Source organism: Salminus brasiliensis, chromosome 23 (assembly GCF_030463535.1).
Source record: "Salminus brasiliensis chromosome 23, fSalBra1.hap2, whole genome shotgun sequence".
In the NCBI taxonomy this organism is placed as follows: Eukaryota; Metazoa; Chordata; class Actinopteri; order Characiformes; family Bryconidae; genus Salminus; species Salminus brasiliensis.
The window spans coordinates 6,565,488-6,580,222 of record NC_132900.1 but is presented as its reverse complement, the minus strand read 5'-3'; the positions used below and the strand labels follow the sequence as shown (position 1 = coordinate 6,580,222).

The window sequence follows — 14,735 nt, the reverse complement described above, 5'->3', positions numbered from 1 at the left end:
TCACCCACGGGCTCAGCAGCTCTTTGACTCGCTGAACTGGATGAAGAAGGCCTTTGACTGGACAAGACCTTCCCACTAAGCTTTGGCCATTTGTATGCACACAGCACTCTGCAGAGGCGTTCTCATACGTCCATTTAAATGATGCCCTCCACATTATGCAGCATGATAGGAAATAAATGAATTTGGTAACTGGGAGGAGGAGGGGTGTAGGCCAGGGTGTTGACTGAAGAACACAACAGGCTAATTCCAGCTCACACACACTTTTCTGTGAGACTTTTCTCTTAATTATTTAGCACCTTTTTGGATTTACAGAGAAACACACATAGACATGCTTTAACCCCTGCCGGCGGGCTGAAAGTGTTATAGTGTGTAAGCAGTTAAATGTCAGATAGACAGACAGACAGACAGACAGGTAGATAGATGGAACTGCACAATATGTACGATTATTTAAAAAACTTCCAACAACAAATCTTCCAAAATAAACCAGCCTTAAAAGCTACATAAATGACACACTGCGATTTAACAAACATGCTTTGGACTCTGCATATGAATATTACCCACATGTGTGTGTACTGTTCCAGATAAATAAATAAACAATAATTCTTAATGTAAACAAGTGTTTTCCTGCTGGGAAGAAGAGAAAAAGCAAGCGTATTTGAAGTGCAGTGCTGTTTAGACAAGGCAGGCCTGAGCGAGAGGAGGCTGGGCCTCTTTAACATTTCTATGCAAACTAGAGCTTGAATAATGAGATATATTTATGAAGGCCGATGAAGAAGTGGGGGTGTCTGTGTGTGTGGGGGGGGCTGGAGCTTTTTGAAAGGGAGCAGACTGGAGACTGAATGGAAAAAAGAGGGGGTAAAGGATCGGGTGGTGGTGGGGGTGCCGGGGGGCTTTTTTTTTGGGCCTCCACTGGTGGGGTGCAGAGCGAGAGGCAGCTGTGAAAAGAGTGGAGCCCTTTTTCCCACGCCCGGCCAGACACGAAACAGTCGCGCAGTCTGTAAGGGTCACGTCACATGGCTAATATATACATAGAGCAAGAGAAATTATCGAAGGCGTGCAAATTAACGAGCTGTCTGAGGGACGGCGCGAGAGAGAGAGAGAGAGAGAGAGAGAGAGGGTGACAGACACCTGCCTCTTTCCAACAACTACAGCGCACGCAAATAATATTCCGTTGTTAATGTACAAACTAGAATATATGACCAAACAGTGTAAAAAAAAAAAAACAATTAAAAAGATGTTTAATAGTCAAATATTACTTAATAATTAATATTAATTCTTAATAAAAAAACAGTCAGGTTATTTCATTTTTATGTTAAAATAAAATCAAAAATGATATATATATATATATATATATATATATATATATATATATATATATATATATATATATATATAAAATGTGTTTTTACAGTGTACAGTGTTTTTATTTATTTACTTATACCATACAGATTTTGTTCACACATATATTATATATATGTGTGTGATTTTTACTTTACTCCATATTTCATGATGAATTGAGAAATATTAATAATCCAAAATTAAAGTTACATTTCAATTTAAACTTAAAGTTTAAACTGTGAAGTTTATATATATATATATATATATATATATATATATACACTAACAGCAAAAAGTGTACAGGCATTTTTTGATTTTTGGTAACATTGTGTTTTAATATATTCTTTTTGAAATCTTCTAAAAGGCCTCCTAGTTCTTGCTTTCCTCCTAGTTATTTCACTTGTCACTATGGCCTTTTCCCGTTACTAAGTTAGACCAGCCTGTAGCTAAACTTGGCCTTGCACATGGTCTGCCTCTATGTCAATAGCAGGTCTGTCTGTGTGTGTGTGAGGCAGACTGTTGAAACTGGCAAGGGTGGAGCGGGGTGTATGGGGGTCTGTTAGTGGAACACATAGCAACTTAGCTGGAATGTCTTTCTGCGGGACATTCAATAAGATCTGTGATCTATGTCCATAATGGGGGGCCAGCAGAGGGTATGTGTGTGTATTTGCGTATGTGAGGGACACAGAGATGGATGGGGGGTGGGGGTATTTCTATGTCTGAGACATTGAATGTGGATGAAACACACAAAAACATGGACTGAGCTGAGGGGGTTGGTTAACTTATAAGTCCATACTCATTTCAGTCACACTGAAAATGCTGATCTACACAATTCTGTAAACTGCAGCATTTTAACAAAATTATGCAAATAATGTTCTTAACTTTAATTTCCCACATCATTTTGGATTCTTTTAACTGGTACATTCATAATCAAACATTCGCAGAATGGAAACCTTGGGTATTTATGGTAGTTTCAAATGGTGTAGACCAACAGGACATACAAGATATAACATAAAAGCATATTAAAATCGCACCCCGAATACATTTGAAATATATCTTGATAAGGCATGGGATTTATTTTTTTCGTCCTCACTGACTGATTACTGGTTGCCAGTTCCCTTCCCTTAATATGATTTTAGCACAACGACTGCTTATCATTTCAATGCAATGTCCACTGCTGCCCCCATAATCCCTTATCTACTACTGTCCTGAACTACATGGGACAGTTGTGAGGAAATGCTGCAGGGATCCCACATATATGTCTTTTATGAGTTGTCAGCCTCTTTAATGTAAATGTGTTAAAATGTGCTGAATGTAGTGTTTATTTATAATATATGCTATTATACAGAATCAGACACTAAAACACATGCATCATACTATGAAAGTGTTTGCCTAAAAATGTCAAAAGCAGATGTTTTCCCAGTGGCGTCCTTTCTATATGTAGCACGCACTCAATATGATTCCTTAATCATTTCCAATCCCTGTGTTCCACCACATCCCAACCCTGTGTGCTTTCAATAGGACATCTTCATCTCCAGTGGCTTTATCTGTCAAGGGGTGGGATCTACATATCAGTAGATCTACTAGGCAGTGAGTGAACAGCCAGGTCTTGAAGGTGATGTTGGTGTTAAAAGCAAGACAAATTGGAAGCATAAAGAATCTGAGCCACTTTGACAAGAACCAAACTGTGCTGGCTAGATGGCTGTGTCAGAACATCTCCAAAACATCAGGCAGGTCTTGTAGAGTTTTTCTATAATGCAGTGGTCAGTACCTACCTAAAGTGCTCCAAGAAAGAACAACCTGTGAACCTTTAGGTCATGGGCACCGAAGAATCATTGACGCGATCCATGGACACCCCACCTCACAGCTTACAGGACTTACAGGACAGGATCCACTGCTAACGTCTTGGTGCCAGCTACCACAGGACGCCTTCAGGGGTCTTGTGGAGTCAGTCCCTCGAATGGCCAGATCTGTTGTGGCGGCACATTGGGGGACCCGTCTTAGGCCGGTGGTACTAATGTTATGGCTGATCAGTGTACATGCTAGTTTTGTAGTAACAACTAAATCATTTATAGTACACACTGAATCATGTTTTAATAGCTGAATTATAAGTCTGTAGTTCACGAGGTTTAAAGGAGTACTCCAGAATTTTTCAACCCGACATTTATCTCCTGCATCAGGGTCGTGCAGTCATCTTTCGAGGTCATTCCTCTCAACGTGTTTCCCTGCACTTAAAAAGTAGCAAAAACCTCAAATCATGAAACTGACTTAGAACAGATATCAATGGGCAGTTGCTTGTCATTAAAACAAACGCTATTTGTTGGCTATTTTGCTTCTGATCGCACCCTGTTTAAAGTACAACTTGAAAATGTGCAGCACAGAACTGTAGAGAAAAAAGAGAGTCTAATAGGTTCCTTAATAAATTCCAAAACGTTCTTTGGTCAGATGCTTTGCGCTCACTTCTGTAACCACTGGGGAAGCATCAGCACCTGTAAAGTGTAAAACAGCAGCGTCTTCTCCCTCTTTATCTGCCACTTTTATTGCTTTGTACTGTCAGGGTGGTGAATCACAAGTCCAGAATATCAAAGGTGCCTCGCAAAACGCACTCGTGAAAGCAAAGAAGCCTTTCCCTCCCTTTCGGATTCGCCCATTCCTCCTCATTAGCATTATTAGCATAACGCACTCGTCATTAGCAGAAAAGGAGGGCCTTGGGCAGCGCTGCCGTTCCGAGCCCTTTTCACCGGGGTTCCCCCTGCAGAATGCGCGCACAGCCATGTCACGCTCAATTAGCTCCCCCATGCCTTGTTTACCCTTCTTTATGTTCCAGGAAAACTCAAAGACACAAGCCCCCCGTTCTTTGAGTAAATACAAATCAGCGTGTTGCGTCCACCTCCCCCTCGCTAGCTCCTCTCCGCCTTTCTTTCCTTTTCCCTCGGATTCAAATGGAAATGAGGAATAGCGGAGGACTCTTTCTAATTAGTTCAATGCGAGGATGCTTAGTGCCAATCGGTGTGTGCTTTGTGTGGGAATGTATAGAGCATTAAGGCAGCCTGAGGATCCAGCGTATGGCCCTGCTGTTTCAATGGCCCTTCTTTCTCTCTCTCTCTCTCTCTCTCTCTCTCTCTCTCTGAAGCAAACGAGGAAACGCTAGTAATGGTTTCAGAGGCGCAGGTGATTCCCATGCTCTTGCTCTGCAGGCTTTTGTCTATGCGGCGGTGGACAAACAAAGAAACAGCATAATAAATTTGTTTATTTTTGAGGACTGTGTGGGAAGTTTCGGTTGTAAACCTAGCAATACGTGGATTCTTGCAAGTTAAGTATGGCAATCCTTTCCCAATTAAGACTCTTCAAAGGAGTCTCCAGAGATCATTGTGTTGGACAGTATACTAAAACCAGTATGATCTTGCAAAATTCTACTATAAATAATCTCCATATAAACATAATCTCTGTAAACTCTTCTGGGTACTCTGGCTTTTCTCACACCTCCCAAAAACACAAATCATAGGTGAACTGGCTATGCTAAATTGCCCCTAGGTGTGAGTGTGTAAGTGAATAGATGTGTGCGGTGCCCTACAATGGATTGGCGCCCTGTCCAGGGGTTATTCCAGCCCTGCGCCCAATGATTCCGGGTGAGCTCTGGACCAACTGCAACCAACTGCTGAAGAAGCAGAAAAAGAAGACGGATGGACGGAATTTCTGTAAAGAAGATAACAAGCCCATCTGTACTTGAAGCATCTCAAATGTCCTACATGCTAGGAGTTTGTTTGGTGCTTTTAGATTAGAGATCTAAATGTCTTTACACTTTAATGCTGAGGGCTTTCAATCAACAGGAATTTAGGGCTGGGCTATATTTGTATGCTTTTTGATTTATGCATTGCTAAGCTATGCTATCATTCCTCTGTACTGATTATTATATCACTCAGCCCTACCATAAATAAACACATTTAAGCTCTAAGCTCTTTGCCTTAGGTATAGATGTGGTCACTGGGAATGAAATTTGTGCCATCATATTTGTGCCATAACTTACTTAGCAGCTCTTAAGCAAGGTATCCTGAGATGTTTGCTGACATGCACCATAATTCTAATGAAATGACCCCTTCCTGTTAAAGTAGGCAGTTCTTAGTCATGCTAATGTTCAAACACACAGTCAAAGCAGAAAAGCATATTTTCAGAAAAATGGCAACTTTCCAGGAGAAAACGTTTGAACCTGTCAGTGGACAGTGTAAAAAGATTTAATTCCAGGTCATTTTGGAGAGTTTCTATTGGTCCATACATCTTGATCATCAAATTTGGACACAATGTAAAGAACAATTGAAGAACAATATGACTACTGAATAATGACTGTATTTCACTGAGGGGAAATGTGTGCAGCATAACTACAGTACACAAGTTCATTTAACAGTTGGACCCAGCACTGACCACAAGGCTGTGGAGCTCTCCAGCTTTCCTACTGGAATGTCCTCTTAGGACCAGCTGCTGGGATGTTGGGAATATGAAGTGTTTAGGCCGTGTTTGAGTGGAGACCACTGCTGCTGCTGGCTCTAAGCTCTCAGCTGTGGGCAGCTTTTCCTGATCAATAGCCTGTGTGCTAAAGCGCTGCACTTGAGTGTGTTAGCCTAGCGCTGTAGAGAGTAGAGAGACACTGAGGGTGTCTGACTGACAGGCTTCAGCACCTGCACATGGGCTTTTTAATGTTTTTAAGGTTTTAATGTTATTGGGGTTCCTGTTCTTTGTCTTTATTATTCACATGCAGTTTAGAAACATGGCAGTTAAAAATATATATATTATATAATCCTATAATACTTAATCCTATAATAGAAATTTCCTATAGTATTTTCTTGCATATGTAATATTTACTTGTAGTGTTCAGCAATGTTACTACACTACAGCAGATGTTTAAATTTACTGAAATAAACTCATAGGAGTAAAATGTAGGCTATTTTTTCATGTGCAGTGTATAGTACTATAGAGTATATACACTCTTTGGACAAAAGTATTGGGACACCTGCTCATTCAATGTTTTTTTCAAAATCAAGGGTATTAAGAAAATATTTTATCCTGCTTTTGTTGGAGAAACTGTTTCTACTTTCCAAGGAAATGAGTGTTAATGAAGTCAGGATGTTGATGATGATTACCACCCCACTTGATCCACTACTTTCTATCTCATCCGAAAAGTATTGGATAGAGCACCATCCATTATTCCACAGAACACAGTTCCACTGCTCCACAGCTCAATGCTGGGGGTCTTTATATCCCTCTAGCCCACGCCTGGCATTAGAAGACATGGTGCCATTCGGTTTGTGTTTATCTGCTTCAGAGAGTCCTTGTCTATTGGCAGAATTTCTCTACAAGGACACAACCTGTATGTGTGTGTGCATTTGCATCTGTGTCAGCAATGGGTGCAAGTAGCTGAAAGCATTCATTAGAAGGGGTGTCCACAAACATTTGGACATACTGTGTAATTATAAAAAATGAAAGGCTAGTCTGTTTAAGTTCACTGTATTCGTTTCATTCCCAAACAAAAAAAAAAGCTTGGGCCAAATAAGTCCTTGATGCACAAATTCTGATTAGTCGTCTGTTTTGGCCACCTGGTCCAGTTACTTAACTCAGGTTTCTGTACATCAGCAAGCATTACGTCAAAACCCTTCTTTTCTGTGCACACACTCTTTTGCTTTGTCCATTCGTTACCGTTTCTCTCTTTATCGCAGCCTTTCTCTCCCTCCCTCTCCCGCTCTCTCTCTCTCTCTCTCTCTCTCTCTCTCCCTGAGGTGAGTTCTACCTCGGGCCTGGTATGAGGGTTGCAGAGGAGAGGAGGGGAGGTTGCTATGGTGACAAATTGTCAGAGTTAACCAGAGGGGAAACAAATAAAGAGCAGTTAGAGTGGTAGAGCAGTATGTGTGTGTGAGTGTGTGAATGTGTGTGTGTGTATAAAAGAGAGAGAGAGCGAAAGAGAGAGAAAATGCATACACAGGACTGAGAAGGCCACCTGTGAGGTTGCTGTTGTTCAGTTGAAGCGTGGAGATGCTGAAATGTTAATGGATTTGTGGATTCCTAAAAACCTCCATTGTGATTGATTTAAATGAATAACTGAAAAGTCTTGCTTCACCTACTTTATTACACTATTTTTCAACAGCATCTCATTTGCTGAATTTGTGGCATACAGCACATTGCCATGGGCATCATTCTATACAGGTGTCTGATAGAAGTCTATTGGCCTCGTTACACTGTGATGCTTTAGCAGCTGCTCATGGACTTCTACTGCAATTGTGATGCTTTAGCAACCTAACCACTGGCCTCTTGTTTTTGTGTTGCTTTGGCTTCTGCTCATTGACCTATTTTGTAATTGTGATGCTTCAGCATCAGTCCATTGGCTTCAATTGCAACTGTGATGCTTCAGCTTCAGCAGTGACCCACCAGCATGTACTCTTTGGCTTCTATAGCACCTGACACTTGTAACTGTGATGCTTTTTGGCTTCTGTTGCGATACTTCAAGATATGTACATTGGCTTGTTGGATTCTTGTTGGATGTCCATTGGCTTGCTGTGGTGCCTTAGCAAGGGATCACTGGCCCCTGTTGTAATTGAGATGCTTCAACATGTGCATGTTTTCCTCGTCCAGGCAGGAAATCAAACATCCCAATATTAACCACTACAGTGTACCAACCTTCAGTAATAGAAACTTCACTATTTGTCCATTTGCTTTAATTATAAATGTGTTTTGACTAAATAAGCAGAGTCTTTTCTTTTACAAGTACAGGGAAACATTTATAGATGCAGGAGATCTTTAACACTAGAAGCCCTGGGTTATTGGGAAGCCTTATCATATATACCTTGATCTCCCACTACTATTCCCCTCTTTCTTCCCCCATTTTCTCTTCCTCTCTTTTTCTCTATCTTTCTCTCTTAAGCTATCAGCCCTCGATGTATCCTCTAGATGCTATCGGAGATAGATGTCTCGCACTACTCACTTATTTCACTTCAGTTTCAGCTTGAAACGGAGAGCCAAAGGCCCAGCAGGACTCCTCTGTTTCACACTTGCTTCATCTCATACACCTGAAAGCTCCTCGCTTTCTCTCCCTCTGCCCCTCACTTCCCATATTCCTCCCTCACTCCCTACACTGTTTTCTCATTGTCAAGTGCCTTACGATATGCACTGCACGTTCTGGTAATGTCTGAGCCTTTCGAATCTATAACAGGATCAAAGGCATCACTGTCATGTTCTTCTGTTAACAACTCAAAATCCAATAAGCTGAACTACAGTTAACTGTGTGGAGATCAGCTTAATTGGTAACAGCAATTATGACCTGTACAGTTCTTTTTGCTTGACAAAAACTGCAATTTAGGCCAATGCAAAATATCTCTGTTAATACAGTATATGGACAAAAGTATTGGGACACCAGCTCATTAACTGTTTCTTTTGAAAGAGTATCTGGAGTAACTGTCTCTACTGTCCAGGGAAGAAGGCTTCCTACTAGATTTTGGAGCTTTGCTGTAAATATTTGATTGCATTCAGTGACAACAGCATTAATTAGGTCATCCCCAACTCCCCAACTCATCCCAAACGTGTTAGATGGTGCGCCATTATTCCAGAGAGCATAGTTCCACTGCTCCACAGCTCAATGCTGGGGAGCTTTATACCTCTCTAACCCATACTTGGCTTTAGGCATGGTGCTAATAGTACATTGCATAGCAAACAAAAAACAAAGCTTATGCTAATTAGCGTCACACAAACATACCTCATCTGGTGCCAAGGTATTCAACCCTTGGACCCTGTACATAAGCACACACTTCAGTTTCTTTCTCTCATAACTACATCACTGCCATCAAATGTCCTAAATTAGAACCCTGTGGGACTACTTGGCATTAGACATGGCGCTTATAGTGTTATGTTTATCTGCTCCAGAAAGCCATATTCTATTGGCAGGGCTTCTCTACAAGGACTAGACAAGCGAATTCATTTATTAGCATTAATTAGAAGGTTGTGTTTTTTATAAACATGTTAAGCAGCTAATATTTTACAGAGGTTATAGTACACTATCGCAGCTTTCCCACCGAAACATCTCTTCTCTGTTCCTTTATGTCTCATAATATTTACAACTTTCTCTCCTCCCCTCGTCTTTCCATGACAAGTCCAAAGCCATGGGCCAAAAACCTAGCCCCCTTTTCACTGGCAGACAAACGTTCCTCCCTGCTTTTCACCCCCCCTTTGCCTTTCACCTCCAGGGCCTCCCTCCCACACTTCATCTACCCCTGCATCCCAGCCATCCATCCGTCCACGCTAAATACAATAGCACTGCTTTCCTTCAGGCTGAACGGAGGCTAGGCCTGAGCTAACAGTGGGGTGAGGGAAGTGTGAATGTTAGCGGGCCCTATTGTCCCGCACGGACGGGGAGTTAACACCCATGTCTGAGCCCCGTGAATGGAGTTATTGTGTCTGAAACACCCAGCTCGCCCCGAACACCCCCCTCAGCCACATGCTCCCACATAACATAGCACTGGTGAAACTACTTAGCATAAAATACTCAACTCTGCCCATGGTTACGTACGTTGAAATAGCAGTTTGGAGAATTACACCGTTTTCTCTTAACCGAAACGTAGTTAACTAGTGTCTGAAATTAGCTTTTAGTACAGCGCTTCTTCCGTTTTTGCAATGGATGCTAATGTAGCTAACCAGTCATAGAAGCTTACAGTAATTAACATCATGCAAACTTACCTCAGAAGCTCAAATGATGTTAGGTTGTTAAGTCATCTTAAATAGACGTGCTTATGTAATTTCAGACACAGTTTGAGATTTGTGAAAAGTGGCAAAAGTACATTGCATAGCTAACAAAAAAAAAAGCCTAGCTAAACAGGCTTACTAACCTTGTGGACCATGTATGTATATATACCTGTTTTCTCTCATTAGACTCCATTACTGTCATAATTAACATACATTTCTTAGGCCCTAAAACAGAACCCTATGGGACCCCACAAGATATACTAATCCAAATATGGTTACCAAATAAATCATAATCGTTTTTGCTTTAGGCTAAATAGCTCAATAATTAACCTACTGTTTACGTTGTTAAGTAATATCAAACAGACTTGCTTGTGCAGCTTCAAATAGTGAATGGCTGTATTTAAACAAAGTGACAACAAGTACATTGCATAGCTAACAAGAAATGAAGCTAATGCCAATACGCATCATCATGCAAACTAACCTTAAACTGTGTCAAGTGGTTAAGCAATCACAAATAACAATAAACAGCAGATATTTTTAATGTTGGTCAAATGTTTGGTCTTCTTTTGGTCTAATTTGGTGTCTGGTCTAAGTTTGATGACAGAGCCTTGAAGCTAATATAGCTAAAAAGTAACAATATCAATAATTCACCAAGCTTAGTGGCTAAATCATCTCGTATTTATCTCACTGTACTGGGTTATTAGTTCATCTCTAGACCTGCTTATGTGGTTTCTGACACTGAATCTGACTGTTATCTTTAAACAATTACAAAATTATTTTAAAAACAATGTATTTACCCTGATGTCCTGACTTGAATCCCATTGAGATTCTGGAGTAAGACCTTAAACAGACCTCAAACAGTTCCTAAATGTAGCTGAAATCAGACAATTCTGCAAAGAAAGAAATTGGGGCAGGAATCCTTCTGCAAGTTATCGCAAACGTCACACAGTTGTTGCTGCCAAGGGTGGCACAACCAGTTCTTAGGGTTAGGGGGGCAATTACTTTTTGAATAAATCTTAATCTTCAATGATCATTTAAAACATGCATTGTCTGTTTGCTCATATTTTTATCTGCTATTTTATCTAATTTTATTTGATATTTATATTAGTTTCAGTTTCAATTTGAACAGAATTCGGGAAGGGGGCAAATACTTTTTCACAGCACTGTATATTAGATTATTATATAATCTATTTAATAATTATACAATTTGCATGAAGCAGCACTTTAAGGCAAATTATTAAACCCATCTCTGTCTTTGTCTTTGTTTACCTTTTTGCTCTACAGAGGGAAGAAGAGAGAGGAGGAGAGACGAGCGAGGGAGTGGGAGGGGGAGATGAAGGATGGATAGAGATAGATGGATGAACTCGGAGCAGTCCGGCTCAGATTGTGATCGCCGGGGGCTCTCCTGCTATCTTCCTCCTCTGCAGGCCCCTCTCTCCAGCCCGGCGAGCGTGCTAGCCCGCTAAGGCCAGCCAGGGTGAGCCGTCATGGGCTTGAGAGGTAGCCTGAACCCCCTCCCTCGGTCAGCAGCACCTCCGGAGCCCAGAGAGAAATCAATATGAGGAAAGAGAGACTGATGCTGGATCACCCAAGCTAGCCCCCCAGCCGCGAGCCAAATGACCTCACACACACACACACGGTCATAGACACTAGCAAACATAAAGTTATGTACTCTTTCTCTCTCTCTCTCTCTCTCTCTCTCTCTCACACACACACACACACACATACAGTATACAAATACTCACACAGTCATACACACTGGTGTTCATGCACTTATGCTTTCTCAATTCTCTCTCTCTCATTCTCTCTTACACACACACACAATCATGCTCTCTCTCTCTCACTCTTGCACACAGCGTACTAGCATACATTCCATTATACTCTCTCTCGCTCTCCCTCTCCCTCTCTCTCTCTCTCTTACACACACACATATTACAATACTACATACTAGCATACCATTCCATCATGCTCTCTCTCTATGGAGAGACCAGTTATGCTCCCTCTCTCTCTCACCCACTCACAGTAATACACACTAGCATACTTGCCATTATGCTCTCTCTCACTCTCCGTCTTTCTCCCTATGTCTCTCTCTCATCCCCTGTCTCTTCCTCTTTGTCTCTCTCACACACACGCTAGAGTACAGGCTGTTATGGTCTCACTCTCTCTCTGTCTCCCATATAAATGAATGCACACTAGTATACATGCATAGTTATGCTCTCTCTCTCACCATTGCTCTCTGTTTCTCTCTCGCCCTCTCTTTTTCTCTTTTCAACTTACATACAGTAATATACACAATCATACGTGCTTTTTTTCGCTCTCTTTTGCACACGCACACACACACACGCCACAAGCTAACATACATACAGTTCTACTTTCCCTCTCTCTCACTCTCACCAAAACACACACATACACACCAGTGTTAGCAAGGACCTCTCAAAAGTCCTGACTCCCACACACCTAACAGTGTATGTGTGTCTCTGTGCATGTGTGTGTGTAAGTGTGAGGTTTACCTTGAGGGCATGTTATTTTGGACCAGCTCTCTACAACCCAAACAGGCCTCAATTATTTTTCCTGAACATGCCAAAAGGTCCTGGCAGGTTCCGCCTCCTCCACCCCCCCTCCACCCCATGTCTCTCCCTCTCTCTCTCTCCATCTCTCTACCGTCAGCTATGCCGCCTCCCACTCTCAGCGAGAGAGAGAGATATTATTCAAATATGTTTGTGCAGTGATGAACTTCCTCCCCCGAGCGTCTCATTGCCCATTCAGTGGCAGAGACTTGAAAGAAGGAAGCACTTAGCTGCACCGCGCCTTGCTGCGCTAACCCTCCTCCGCACCAAAGAGGCTCACACACTGCCATGCTTCTGCTGTAATGACCACCTCTCACGGCACCAACCACAGTTTCCCCCAGAAGAACAACGGGCATCGGTCAGCCGAGCCATGGGACATGCTCAGCTTCTGTAAAAAGACTTAGGACTTAGGAGTGAAGTTGGTCCAGCAGAGCAGTGCAGCAGAAGGCATGAGAACCCGACGATGTAGGCTTCACTGAATTTCTACTACAGCTAACGAGGTGAGTCTGTACAGCTCTGATTTTAACTTTTAAACTGTAGGGGTCCGTACGTGGGCCCAAAATGTACGAATTAGCTTCATCAGAATTCACTGATTTACTGACTCCATTCACTAAGTCTATGTTCACACAGCAGTGTGGCCCAAATCTGTTTTTCTCACCAGATGTTTTTAGATGTGACCTATATCCGGGATTAGTCTCAGTTCGCACTCCTAAACTGACACGCATGTGCATTGCCACCTGCCACCGCCTCTATTTGAACTGCTGCTGATTCAACGTCACTGGACAACCAATGTGCTCGGAGGGAAGCGCCAGGTAGCTACCTCTGACACATTGGCTAGCTAGTGCCAGCTAGCATCATACTGAAGTGATGTAGGGAGGGAAAGAGCCATCTCTCCTCCAGGAGAGAGCAAGGCCAGTTGTGCTCCCTCTGGATCTGGCTGCTGATGGCAGGCTGCATGACCTGGGATTGGAACCAGCGATCCTCGGCTCGTTCTGCGATTTCTTTAGAAATCTCTTCAAATACAGAGCGGATTTATGAGGAATGTTACGTTGGATTTCCCCACTGCGGGACTAATAAAAGGACTATCTTATTGACATAAAAGTCGCATACATTTCAATCTGGCTGTTCAGATCGGATATGTATCGGATTTCAATACCACATATTAACGTGGCCCAAATCGGATTCAGTGTGTTTTGTGCCGTTCACCCTGCCTCACAGAAAACACACCTGTGTCCCAAATGACAAAATAGATTTGGGCCACTTTTACCTGCTGTGTGAACGCAGCCATAGAGTGGTTTGGTGTGAAATGGTTCATTATAGAGAACCTGACTGACTCAAATCAAAAATTGTCCTTGGAACACCCTGTCGGTACCTTTCCACCACTAAAGGATTTGAAACCGTCTTTAAAACGACTGTAAAACAAAGTCTCAGGTATAAGGCAGTGTACTCTTAACTATTCTGTGATTTAGCTTTTAGCAGCAGTAAACGCTTCAGACGTCTGTTCCCTATCCCCTCCGCTGTGAATAGTCCTGGCAGTTCTGGTGAGATTCTCTAGAACATGGCATAACCACTCTGAATGACTGTTCACATCTCTATTATACAGTTATGCCCAAATATTTAGGAAATACTGGTGGAATTTCCTTTTAACACTAAATAAGCCTGTGGTCTGAGTGTGTGGTCTATTAGTTTAGGTTTACTCCTTACATACTGTAAACTGTACTGTAAATTCTGCAAGCATGTCTAGGCATAACCTTTAAAAACATAACCATCTAATGTGCATAATATCATGTTGATACTTACTGTTAGCATATGTAAAATGTATGCAAATTATGGGTCCAATTAATGAAATGCACGCATTCCATTCATCTGCTCCCTCACGCAGATTAAACAGCCGCTCGCTCTGTACCGCACGCTGTTTTTGAGGGGCTTGGCGATGCCAATCTGGCTGCCATTGTCCTGCTGCTGCGCCGGCGAGCATCTGGCTGGCACAGGCACAGACAAAATGGCCGCCACCACTGCCGACCGGCCCTTTCCTTCTTAAAGATGGCGGTGCCTTTTCTTGCCGTTTGCCATCTGTGCAGCCGTTAGCCATATGCAAATGCGGCCTAATTG

The 14,735-nt window shown here is 42.2% G+C and overlaps 1 long non-coding RNA gene across 2 annotated transcripts in view; it reads left to right on the top strand.

Moving 5' to 3' along the window:
• Positions 1-14,735, top strand: part of LOC140545880 (uncharacterized) — a 45,959-nt gene that overhangs the window by 16,641 nt on the left and 14,583 nt on the right. For both annotated transcript variants that reach the window (XR_011978291.1, XR_011978290.1), the window contains one exon: positions 11,341-13,123. This is a non-coding gene — a long non-coding RNA (uncharacterized lncRNA). The remainder of the gene's footprint in view (positions 1-11,340; positions 13,124-14,735) is intronic.